The sequence below is a fragment of the Eublepharis macularius genome, chromosome 17 (genome assembly GCF_028583425.1).
Source record: "Eublepharis macularius isolate TG4126 chromosome 17, MPM_Emac_v1.0, whole genome shotgun sequence".
Classification (NCBI taxonomy): Eukaryota; Metazoa; Chordata; class Lepidosauria; order Squamata; family Eublepharidae; genus Eublepharis; species Eublepharis macularius.
Window position 1 is genome coordinate 33,600,710 of NC_072806.1, and position 13,239 is coordinate 33,613,948.

Consider the following 13,239-nt stretch of genomic DNA (forward strand, 5'->3'; position numbering starts at 1 on the left):
TTAATTCAGGAATGGAAGACTGAGGTTCTCAAATAAATAATAGAAGGTCATCTGTTTTTTTGGCCTTTGAGGGAGGATTCAGTGGGGCCAGGCCCAGAAGCAACCACTACACCCTCACACACACCCTCACACCCACACTTTCGAAGCTACTGGATGACTTTGATCCACTCACACATTCTCAGCCTAACCTACCTCTCAGGGTTGTTGTGAGGATAAGATGGAGAAAAGGAGAATGATGTAAGTTGCTTTGAGTCCCCCTTGTGGAGAAAGGGAATGTATAATGAAGTAAATTTAAAATGATAGGTGAAGATGGGGTGAGGGGCAGATGAAAGGTATTTAGTGGGTTTGAAGGAGAGACGGATGTAGGGAAAGGGGAGCACACGGAGGCTGCCAGGAGGAGGGAAGGAGGAAACGAGGAAACAGCATGGGGAAGGGGATATGAGGAAAGCGAAGTACTCTGCCCAAGTTCTTGCAGATTCCCCCCCATATAACTGGGCCCAGCTCAGCAGGCACCACACAACTGGGCCCAGGGCTTTTTTTCTGGGAAAAGAGGTGGTGGAACTCAGGACCGCACAGTGACATCACTTTGGGTCAGTTGGAACAAAGGGGGAGTTTTTTAAAGTTTAAATCGCCCTCAGCGAAAATGGTCACATGGTCGGTGGCCCCGTTCCCTGATCTCCAGACAGAGGGGAGTTTAGATTGCCCTCTATGCCAGTGGCGCAGAGGGCAATCTAAACTCCCCTCCGCCTGGAGATCAGGGGGCGGGGCCACCGACCATGTGACCATTTTCAAGAGGTGACGGAACTCTGTTCCACTGTGTTCCTGCTGAAAAAAAGCCCTGACTGGGCCAAAGAGGAGAGGCTGCTGGGGGGAGGAGGTGGAAAGGTAAAAGCAGGGGGGCCCGAAGGAGAGAAGGAAGCATTAAAAGAGGGGACGCTATAGGAGCAAGGAAGGGAAAGAGGATGGGGTGAGGAAAAGAAAATAAGATCCTGCCCCCCGCAAGTCTTTGCGGGTGCCCAATTGTATGACTCTAATACCCAGATTCCCAATCTGCTATGGAAGGTTGCTAGGTCACATCCTCTCATCCATACCTATTTCACATGGTTGTTGTGAGGATAAAGTAGTGGACAGGAAAAAAATGGGATCTGCTTTAGTTGTCCCCTCTATAGTTGTGTTGGACTAGGCGACTCAGCATGCCTTGGACATTTGTGGGGGGGCACTGCATGTCTCTGTGTGTATATGTAACTCTGGCTAAGTAAGCTGCTTCTCTTTGTATCCACAGACCCGCACAGGTTTGCCAGGTCCCTTGACTCCCCCGGCGGGAGATTGGGAGCCCAGCATATACCTTGCTGTGCTCCCGGCTTGTGCAATGATGTCATTTCCAGGAAGTGACATCATTGTGTGGGGTCAAAGGGCGGCTGCAAGTGCTCTCATGGGCTGGATTGCCCCACTGCAGGGTACGATTCAGCCTAAAACAGGCCTACTGCAGGGCACATTTTGGCTCAAATCCAGCCGCTGTGGGCGCAGCAGCGTGCTGCGCCACCTGAGGGCACACTGCACCACCCCCGGGGTGCCCCAGGGAGCGCACCCCCCCAAGTAAGTGACATCACTTCCCAGAAGTGATGTCATTGCACCACCATGGAAGCATGTGTGCTTTGTGCTGAAACATTCAAGAAGGTGAATGCCAGGTCCCCCTCTCACCAGGAGGGCAAAGGGACCCGGCAACCCTAACTTGAGATCAAGACTTGAATACAAAGCAGGGGGCGGGGTAAAGAAATGCATGTAGGTCACAGAAGGAAGAGAACAAAATGAAGGAGACGAAAATGTGGGAAAGAGGGAGGAGATGTCAGTCCTTGGCATTTCAATCCCAGAGCCCCTCACAAGCGAGCATGCCGCTGTCTTGGTTAAGGTAACTTCATTAAGGATCTATCAGTACAAGGTCTTTAAGATAGTCATTGGCAGAAGCGATCATTCAAACAGAGACTAACTAGAACATCTCAGAGCTTTGTGAGAGTCAATAAGAGCATTTTAGACACAGCACAGCGTTCGGTCATTTTTGCCTGTGAGAATCGCTACATGTTTCATTACGCATCTGGCCTCCAGGGCCATTCCCTGCTAGAAATGAAAGTACGTATTTATAACTGATAACCAAACCCTCCTGCGTCCAGCACAGTGCGCATTCATGACTCAGTAGAAGCTGCAAACTAAAAGTATAGCCGGCAAAACACATATACATGAATGGCAAGGAGGTGCGCCTTCCTGACAGAGGAATCGAAGTAGAAAGGAAGGAAGGGTTGTTTCACTTTGCAAGACCTGCCTGAGCAGACAAAACTATGGAGCTGGGTGAGAAGGAAGGGAGACGGAAACAGTCTGCTGGAAACAGGAACTGGATAAGAGGCTGCAGTCTGGCAATTCCTGCAGCAGCAGCAGCAGCAGCAGCAGCAGGGGGCTTGATGGTCTTGTCTTGCTCCAATGCTGGCCTGGTTGATGGGCTTAGCATCATCTTCTGATAAGCAAGTGTTTGACTCGACCTCTTTCTAGTAAACTCTGCAGAAAAGCAGGGGGGGGGGACGAGGGGCTGCCTGACTGTGCTCTGCCTCCCCTGAGCCCCTAGTGGCTGCAGTGAAGAACTACACAAAAAGTAAAATAAATGGAAATGCATTCGCTAAATGCAGCCTGACTCTGGCTTCGTAGGCCCTGGAGGTGAATTCAGAGCCAAGCTACAAGTGACGCCGAACACAGGTTGGACACTTGTCAGCTTCCCTCAAGTTTTGATGGGAAATGCAGGCGTCCTGGTTTTAGAGCTTGGCTCTCCATTACAGCTGCAAGACCAGGATGCCTACATTTCCCATCAAAACTTGAGGGAAGCTGACTAGTGTCCGACCTGTGTCAGGCATCACTTGGAGCTTGGCTCTGAGTCTCCTGAATGTTGCATCCCCAGTTCCGCCACCCTCCCATTGACAGATGGAGTTTGTCAAAGCCCCCGTTTGTCAAGCTCAATGCTGCTTTCCAGGATCTCAGGCACGCCCTGCTGCCCCTAGATGCTCTCGGCTTGAGAGGGCTTGAACAGGGACTGTTCTGAGATCTCAGCATGTGCCCTCAATAAATAGAGACCTTACCATGACTGCTCCACATAGGACTGCCGAATGCATAGCCTGAAGAGTGTTCCATAACTGTTTCTCTTACCCGTAATTTAAAATAAATGCTTATCATGGAATTGTTATGTGCAATTACAATGGAATAATTAAAAATCCAGAAATTTCCAGAGACTGTGTGTTTATGATATCCGACAGTTCGTTTTCACAACAGAAAATCTAACTGGAATTTCTCTTCTTGCGTGACTGAAGTTGCAATCCTCAGAACTCATTCTTGGGAGTAAGTTCAATTCAATAAAATTGGAGTTACGTCTGAGTAGACCTGCTTAGGCTTGCTGTTTGACTCATTCACATACGTAGAAGACTGCAGCCAAGCACTCTTTTCCCTTGCACTAAGAAGGCAGCACAGGGGCTGAAACTTGTAAAAAGTGATTCTTCGGATTAACACTTGCTTTTAATTCCTTGAGGGTTATGTATATAGCCTTCTCTTGGAGGAAGATGAATATGATTTTGGGAATTTGGGAAGGGCATTGTGCCTCCTCTCATGTTTCAGATGACACGTAACTAGTCCTCAAGAGCCTGGCTCAATGGTTGTACACACACTGTGGCTAAACAATTCAATAAGAATAAATCCCTTTGCTTAAATGTGTTTGTGCCAGGCTATTGATCTTGTCAGATCTCAGCTGTTAAGGGGTTGCCATAAGTCAACTCTGACTTGAGGGCAGGATTTCATTTAGCCCTGACCTGGATAGCCCAGGTGAGCCTGATCTCATCAGATCTCAGCTGCTAAGCAGTGTCGGCCTTGGTTACTAATTGGATGGTAGACCTTCAACGAAGACCAGAGTTGCATAGGCAAGCAATGGCAACCCACCTCTGCCAGTCTCTTGCCAGGAAAACCCCATCAGGGGTTGCCTTAATTCAACTATGGCTTGAGGGCAGGATTTCATTTCATAGCTAGCAAGCCTTCCGTAAGGGGCTTCAAAGATATGTATGGAAATCAAGACATTTCCTCATAAACAACACATTTCCATAAGGTTCTGTCTAGGCATATTTTAATTGTCTATAAGATGTTCCGTTCTTTGATCATATAGAAAATAATAGTTCCTTACCTGGATTGAAAATCTTTAACATGTATGTAAATATGTAAGTTTAATTTAGGCTTGAGAGAGAGAGAGAGAGAGAGAGAGAGAGAGAGAGAGCTAAGCCACAAGTGATGCCTGACACAGGTTGGACGCTTGTCAACTTCCCTCAAGTTTTGATGGGAAATGTAGGCAGCTTGGCGGAATGTTGGACAAGTGACAGTTGAAAAGTCCATTGGACAGCAGTCGGAGAGCCAAGCTGCAAGACCAGGATGCCTACATTTCCCATCAAAACTTGAGGGGAGTTGACAAGTGTCCAACTAGTGTCAAGCATCACTTGTGGCTTAGCCCATAGATATAGATATAGATATAGATATAGATATAGATATAGATATAGATATAGATATAGATATAGATATAGATATAGATATAGATATGCTTATACTTTGTACTACCAAGTTGGATACTGCTAATATTCTCTCTGAACATGTACTTATACAACCAGCTGTTTCTTCTTGTACTTCAGAAAGCTATGTTGTATTGCTTGTTGTTTTACACTGTTATCTTACTGTATTTTCGTGGGTTTTACAGTTTTAATAAAAAAATTTCAACAACAACAAAAAGAACAGTATAAAGTAATTGGTAACATTTTGTTATTTTTAATTATTTTTAAGGAACAACTTTCTTAAATAACAAGGGAGGTGCTCTGATGGAACAGGCTGGTGGACTCTCTAGTTGCGCATCCAGCCTCACACAGAGGCCAATCTGGTCCCTCTTTCTGAGGCTGCTCCCTAGCACAAGCATTTGGAGGCTGACTCCATTGAATGTGGATATTCTACTTAAGTCCAAGCTACAAGTGAGGAATGACCCTTGAACGGCAAGTGAACAGACTCACGTGTATTCCTCCCTGTTCACTTCCGCTCCACTTGATCACGGAGCGCAAGTGGAGCACAAGTGAACAGGGAGGAATACACGTGAGTCTGTTCACTTGCCGTTCAAGGGTCATTCCTCACTTGTAGCCTGGCCCTTATTCAGCATCATGGTGAGTAGCCATTGGTGTATGTGGCCTTCAGGAATCGCTCTCACCCCCATTTAAAGCAATCCATGCTTGTAGCTGTTGGGATTTAGCAAGTATTTCCATTCCAGTCATGAAAGAGTTAAACTATTTGTGTTTCTAAGTTAGTAAACTTATTTGCATGTAACCACTTAGGCCTGGAATAAGGATTCCCGCCAAGGAAAGGGGAGTCACTAGTCTTAATGAAGTAGAATTAGGGCTTTCTATTGGGCAACCTGTTTATTGGGGGGGGGCAATTCAGTGATGCTAAATACTGATGCTTTATTGCTCTTTGTCTCACTTGTTTTCATAGTCTCTCTCAGCTTTTCTAGCAAGATGTAGTCAGTTTGGCAGTTTATTATTTTTCATCCAATGTAACCCTATTTTTCCTTTAGTAAAGTATTCTTATAGAGCTATACTGGAGTGTGTCTGTTCTTGCTAATTCCAACGCGCAATCTTTGCATTAATAACTCTGCTAATTTCCAACAGTAACCCTGTCCAATCTTGTTAGATCTCAGAAGATAAGTAGGATCTGCCTTGGGTAATACTTGAATGGGTGACTGCAAAAGGAGTCCAGGGTTGCTACAAAGAGGTGGGCAATGGTAAACCACTTCTGTTCATCTCTTGTTTTGAAAACCCCATGGGGTCGCTGTTGGAAGAGGAAGATTCAGCATTGTCCCTTTCCTCATATTTCAGAGGGGGACAAACCAAAGAGCTAGAAAGATAAGAGAGGTCAGGGCACTCTGTTTACTGTTTACTGCTCTGACTATCCTTTGATATGTAGATTGCTATTCTCAGGATTGCCTCCTCCTGACTTTCTCCCTTTCACCTTCTTCTCTTCCTGGCTTTGTTCCAGGCAACACCTCTCACCTTCCCCTCCCTCCACCTTGGAAGCAAGGATGCAGGACTTGTCCTAGCATCCATGCCCATCCTTTGATTAGATAGGTAGTTAGGATCTGTCTCTCCTCCTTTCCTATCAGAGTATGGAGTTCCCACAGTAAAGAACTCTTATTTCCTTTCTAAATATAAACAAGTGTATGTTTTGTTATTTTCTCTCCTGCACACACACCAGTCAGCAGAACCAGCTCACAACCACCTATAATCATGCTTCCTCTGCTAAACGATAGATGCTGCTAACAGCCAAAACATGGATTCTTTTAATTAGGTTTCTGGGGCCAACCTATGATTTATTTATCAATTGCCACAAGTTGACTGTGACTTGATGGCCACAACCGCCATGCTTGTGGCCCTCTCTACATCCACTGGCAATGAATGCCACAATTTAATTGCTTGTTGAGTAAAAAAGTACCTCTTTTTGTCCATCCTCAATCTATTACCCATTAACTTCATTGCATGCCCCAAAGTTTCCTTATGGTGGGAGGGGGAGAATACATTCTCATCAGAATGTATTCTATTTAAGCACCTTGCTATGTTCACTCAAAATATTTGAAGGAGAATTTTTTCAGGATCACTGAATCAAGATCAAGGTGAGCGCAAAAAATCCATCTGGAAAAGCCAGGGGAAATCTCGGGCAAACATAGCAAGTGAGTCAAGTATGTGGAGTGCGGGTCGCCAATGCATTTGGGGTGCACCAAATGCCACTGTTTGAACCATCCATTTTCTCGTTCTAAAAAAAGAATATCTCCTTCATCATAGCACAGATGAAAATAGAACCATGCAGCTCTTTTCATACCCAAGTCCCTGCCTTAATTTCAAGGTTGCAACCAGCATTGGGAGGGGAGGGGGACATTTCCAGACAGAGCTTTGCCCAGTGGCAAAACTAGTGATTCCCTTACAAGGAGTATAAACTTCTAGAGTCCTCTCTCATGAAACCAAGATGATGATGTCTATTTGGGGAGTTTATGAATCGTTGGCCTCTGAAATATATAACTTGTAAGAGAAGTTATTTTTAAGTTCAGAAAGTGTCGTCCACTTATAATAAAACCGGAGGAGTTAGCCATGTTAGTCTGTAGTAGCAAAATAGTAAAGTCCAGTAGCACCTTTAAGATTAACCAACTTTATTGTTGCATAAGCTTTCTAGAACCACAGCTCTCTTCATCGGATGCATCACCAGCTTTCGAGAACCACAGCTCTCTTCGTCAGATGCATCGCCAGCTTTTGAGAACCACAGCTCTCTTTGTCAGATGCATCATCAGCTTTCGAGAACCACAGCTCTCTTCGTCAAATGTATCACCAGCTTTTGAGAACCAAAGCTCTCTTTGTCAGTGCATCTGACAAAGAGAGCTGGGGTTCTCGAAAACTGACTATGCATCTGACGAAGAGAGCTGAGGTTCTCGACAGCTTATACTACAATAAAGTTAGTCTTAAAGGTGCTACTGGACTCTTTACTATTATAATAAAACCTTCACATTAATATCTTTGTACAATGTTTTTAAATGTTTAATACAAAATGTTTTAAATGTTTTAATGTTGCTATCCGCCCTGAGCCTGCTTGCGGGGAGGGTGGAATATAAATACGATAAAATAAATAATAAATAAATAAATTAACTGACCCTTTTCATGCAGCCAACTTGTCAGAGTAGCTGCATGGCCGGGGGGGCAATTCAAGATCACCAAAGACCTTCTGAAACAAAAAGAGCTGTTGCTTGCCTTCAAAAAGAAAATGATATTTACTTAGGAAAAGATTTATTCAGTGCTTTGTTTTAACCTCAGTTATGTGCTATGACATCAGAAACAGCTTAGCACATAGACCAACCCAGGTAATATAACAAGGCAGAAAGAGAGAAAAGATATGGAACTTCCTAACCAGAGGAAGCATTTTATAGGACAGGGATCTTTGGCTGCTGTGTTTTAATTTCCCATCTAAAGTTACTGTTTTTCCTTATAAGGCAGCGGTTTGGACTTGGGAAGGGCATACAACCACACTGCGATGTTTTTAAATGTCTGCAATGTGTGTGTGAGAGAAAGAGAGAGAAAGAGACTTCAAGTAACATGTATTATAAATGGCTGCATCTCCTCTCCAGCCTTTTGCTTCACTTTCTGGCATGGAGACACCATCTTGGAGAAAACTCTACATGACCTGTTTTTGGCTATCATACTACTGTTAAAGCCACAAGAGCTTTGCTCCTGTAACTTTCTATAGCACAGGGGCTGAGCTTGTGTCAGGGTTTGACTGGTAAAATGTAAGCCCAGGAGTCCGTGGTTTAAATTTCCCTTTATACCCTGAACTCCCTGGATAGCCTCAAAGTGAGCTGCTTTTCAGTCTTCCATCTGCAAGATCTACTCAGGGCCAAGCTACAAGTGACGAATGGCACTTGAATGGCAAGTGAATTGAGTGGAGCGCAAGTGAACAGGGAGAAATACACTTGCCGTTCAAGTGTCATTCGTCACTTGTAGCTTCGCCCTTACTTACCTACTTACTTTATTTATACCTCACCTTTCTCCCTCGTTGGGACCCAAAGCAGCCTTAGGGTTGCCAGTTCTGGGTTAGGAAATTCCTGGAGATTTGGGGGGCAGGGCCTGGAGAGAGTGGAGTTTGGGGAGGGGAGGGGCCTCAGCAGGGTATAATGCCATAGACTCCACCCTCCAACGCTGCCATTTTATCCAGGGGAACTGATTTCTGTGACCTGGAGATCAGTTGTAATACCGGGAGATCTCCAGCTACTACCTGGAGGCTGGCAGAGCATGTCATAAGGAAAGATCTAGAAGAAGGTGGAGGGAAAATTGATGGAAGGCACATTAATAATTTGAGATATGTGGATGACACCACGTTACTGGCAGAAAATAGTGAAGACTTGAAACAAATATTGATGGAGGTTAAAGGAGAAAGCCCCAAAGCAGGATTACATCTGAACATCAAGAAAACAAAAGTAATGACTACTGAGGAGTTACACAAATTTAAAGGTGACAATGAGGAAACTGAAACTGTCCAAGATTTCTATTCCTTGTCTCAGTCATCAACCCAACAGGGAGACTGCAACAAGGAAATCAGAAGGAGATTGAGACTTGGAAGAGCAGCTGTGAGGGAGCTAGAGAAGATCCTTAAAGATAAAGATGTCTCTCTGGGAACCAAGATCAAGATAATTCAAACTATGGTATTCCCCATTACTATGTATGGATGTGAAAGTTGGACAGTGAAGAAAGCTGACAGGAGGAAAATGGATTCATTTGAAATGTGGTGCTGGAGGAGAGTTTTGCAGATACTATGGATGACCAAAAAGACAAATAAGTGGGTAGTAGATCAAATCAAGCCTGAATTCTCTCTAGAAGCTAAAATGACAAAACTGAGTCCGTCGTACTTTGGTCACATTACGAGAAGACACGATTCTCTGGAAAAGTCAATAATGCTAGGAAAAGTGGAAGGCAGTAGGAAAAGAGGAAGACCTAAAACGACTCAGTAAAAGACGCCACGTCCTCCAGTTCGCAAGATCTGAGCAAGTCTATTAATGATAAGATGTTTTGAAGGTCTTTCATTCATAGGGTCGCCATAGGCCGGAGGTGACTTGATGGCACATAACAAACACCTGTCCTTGCTCCTCTGAGATGAGGGAGATAAGGCCTGGGCTTGAAATGACTTCTGGTAAAATGGGCTGTCCCATCTACCTAAAAACTCAGATGTGACATAAGCCCATTGGGCAGAGCATTGCTTAATGCTCTTACAGCACATCCAGCTTTTGGAACAGATGTGACATCATGTGTCACCGGACATCATTTCCTGCCTAAGTCCCACCCAGAATGCTAGCCAATGGCCTAGAATCCCTAGCTGGTGATCACGTTTAGCTCTGTACCATGAACACTAGCAGATTTCTGCATCATGCTTCTTGAGCAAGCCTGGCTGGGTTTTTTTTTCCCCTGGTCAGTTGGCACTTGTCAAAGTCTATCTTCTCAGCAATGTGAAACTGGGTGTCCTTATTGAGCACTGTCCTTATACATTTAAGCATTACATCAGCATGGAAGTGCACATGCCTGCGCACACACATGCACAGGACTGTGCCTCAAAGCAGTAAAATGTTGGTTTTGATATGGGAAGGGAAGAAAGAGGAGGGAAGTGTCACCTCGCAAGGTTTTGGCTCAGATTTTACCACATCAGCACCTCTTAGGCAAGCCACTGGTTTCCCAGCCTCCTTTCCTATTTGCGAGATACTTGCCAGCCTTACAGGGCTGTTGTGAGCATCACCGAGTTCCTGTTAAATCCTTTAAACAGGCACACCCAAACAAATTGCTTATTATTATTAACTAAGGTAGAGAGGAAGCCTGACCTTTGTCACGGGCTGGCCCTTAGTCCCCTTTGATGCCCATGAAGGACAAACTGACTGGCGACAGGAGGCAGTTTTTAACGCCACAAATAAAACAGCCCTTTTCTGATGTTTTGTCCCATAATCCCAGATAGATGACCACAAAGAAAGGCCTTTTCTCTTGGAGTGTGAGCACCAAAGTCCAGTGTCCTTAATTGGAAGATAACAGATCAGGACAATAGACTTTAGGCTGAATGGGGGGGGGAGTGGAGAGAGAGAAAAATGGGGGGTGGTAAGTAAAGAAAAATAAGCACGGCTCTTCTAATTGGGAATTGTGCCTGATGGATCAACGCACTTTTCCTTTGTCCCCAAGCAGGAGAGGCAGCCTGGCCGGGAAGGAGGCGTCAGCCACCATCTCCCGGACAAAAGACTGTCTGCCACCAGCAAGGCCAGGCATCCAGCTCCCCCGCCCACCCCGCCCCCAAAAAACTCAGAAAATTTTAACCCTTTCTTAGAGGCACAGCACATTCACAGCTCCTTGGGACAAAGCCAAGGAAGAGTTGTTTTTAAAAGGACATTAGATTTAGATTGTAATTTTTAAAAAAATTAGAGAAACCAAAGGGATTTGAAAGAAGCTTTGCTTTCTGGGGTGTCCACAACCCATTTCTTTTGTTACCTTTGATCAAACAGGTATGATAGGGTATTTTGGAAATAGTATAGGGGGAAAGAAGCAAAAACATCACGCAGAAGTTATTGGCTTTGAACAGGAGCTTTGCTATTTTTCCCCAATAGAACTTTGCCTGCCTTCCTGGACCCCCATAATTTTGAACCTCTTCTTGGTGGCCCCTTCTCTTACTACATTCTTCTTACTATGGTGAGGGCCTCAGAGCATGTGCAGAGAGACCTGGCTAGAACAAAGTTGGAGCAAAGCAGGGCAGGTTTGTTCTAAGCTCTGCCCCGACGTGTCCCAGAACGGAACCAAGAGGTTCTATTCATCCTTTCGGAGAAGGTTTGTGATGCTGTCACCTGGAAGCAGAACAGATTCTACTTCACACGGTGCTTTTTAATTTAAAAAGGAGCTGGTACTCATATATAAGGTCCAGAGGAGTTAGCCCTGTTAGTCTGTTGTAGCAAAATAGTAAAGAGTCCAGCAGCACCTTTAAGATTCACCAACTTTATTGTAGCATAAGCTTTCGAGAACCACAGCTCTCTTTGTCAGATGCATCTGATGAAGAATGCTGTGGCTCTCGAAAGCTTATGCTACAATAAAGTTGGTGAGTCTTAAAGGTGCTGCTGGACTCTTTACATATATAAGGTTGTGCTGATTTCCACCAATTCTCCCTCCCTCTGTAGAGCCACACTAGACTGTTCCTGATGGTCTAATCTTTCTTTCTCTGAGTGGGGCAGGCTCATGAGGTTCAAGACTTGGGGGAGCCCCCAAAAAGGTGCCAGTACTCAGTGAGTACAGTCACAAGAAAAGCCGTGTATCCTCAGATCCCTGATATTTTAAGACTTTTCACCTTTTCGTTTCTTGTGATGATGATAAAGTGTTATACAATCCCCGTTGCAAACCTCAGGGTGTGTTACAAGTGCTGAAACAGAGTTGGCTCCGTATCTGCTTGCATTGTATGGCTAGAGATGGCTAAATATTGAAGATATATTAAGTGCTTCAATGAGCAAAGAGGCAGAAGGCCTCTCGCCAGCATTCTGCTTTGTCACAGCTGAAAAATCTCGCCTGCCCGTTTGGTTAAGCAGTAAGGATCAAACCGTTCTGGGAGAGGTCACACCGCTTAAGCCCTATCTTGCACGCTTGAGTGCAAGGCGTTGCACCAGAATTGGTCTAGTATAGAGATTTCCACATTTCTAATAACTGGAGCACGGTTCTCTTCCACTGGAGACATGCTTCAGTACTAAAAACAAACCCTTTAGGGTGCAAAGGCGGTCCACAAAGGAACTCATCCTATGTCTCTGCAGGAGTCACTGTGCGCCCATATTGGAAGGAAGATAATCCAAAACAGTGTCTCAGGCAGAGATGCAACAGGCAGCCTCTTATGATGGTAGGGCAGGCAGTTTCGTTGCCTCTGCACTGGAACGGCTGGATTTACTGGTCGTATCTAATGGTAATGGTAGAATCTCACGCCTGCACAAGAAGTTAATTGAAAAGGGATTAAGCCAGATCTGCGACTTTTGGTACAGAATGGGATGGACAGCCTCTTGTCCATGGGTGATTTGGGCTCAGCAAAGCCATTAACTGATTTATCGCTCACAGTGTGAAGATGTGCCCCCAGCACATGGTTCAAGAATGACTGGAGTAGCGAAATCAGCCTGCTCCGGTGCTCCTGTGTGATTGGGTTTGCAGTGGATGTCAGGTCTTGTTGACCCTCGCCTCGAGAGATACCTGGCGCACTCATCTCCGGGTGAAATCAACCTTCTTACAGCTTCAGCATATGGAAGATTCGTCTCCCTTGTTCTCCTTCGGAATGTAGCATATTGGTTATGGACTAGGATGGGAGACTCAGGTTTGAATCATTGCTCTCTCACGGAAGCTTGCTGAGTGACCTTGGGCCAGTCATATGCACTCAGCCTAAACTACCTCACAGGGCTGTTGTGAGAATAAAATAGAAGACAGGAAAACAACATAAGCCACTTTGGGTTCCCATTCAGGAAAAAAGCAGTAGGAAGTAAATAAATAAATCTGTTCCCAGTACCAGCCAGGTTGTTTCTGGAAGTCCACCAGCAGGACCCAAAGGCCAGCTCTGGAGTAGCCTGAAGCAGCAGCATGCAAAAAGCTAGGATCAGGGCCCAGGTTTTGTCAC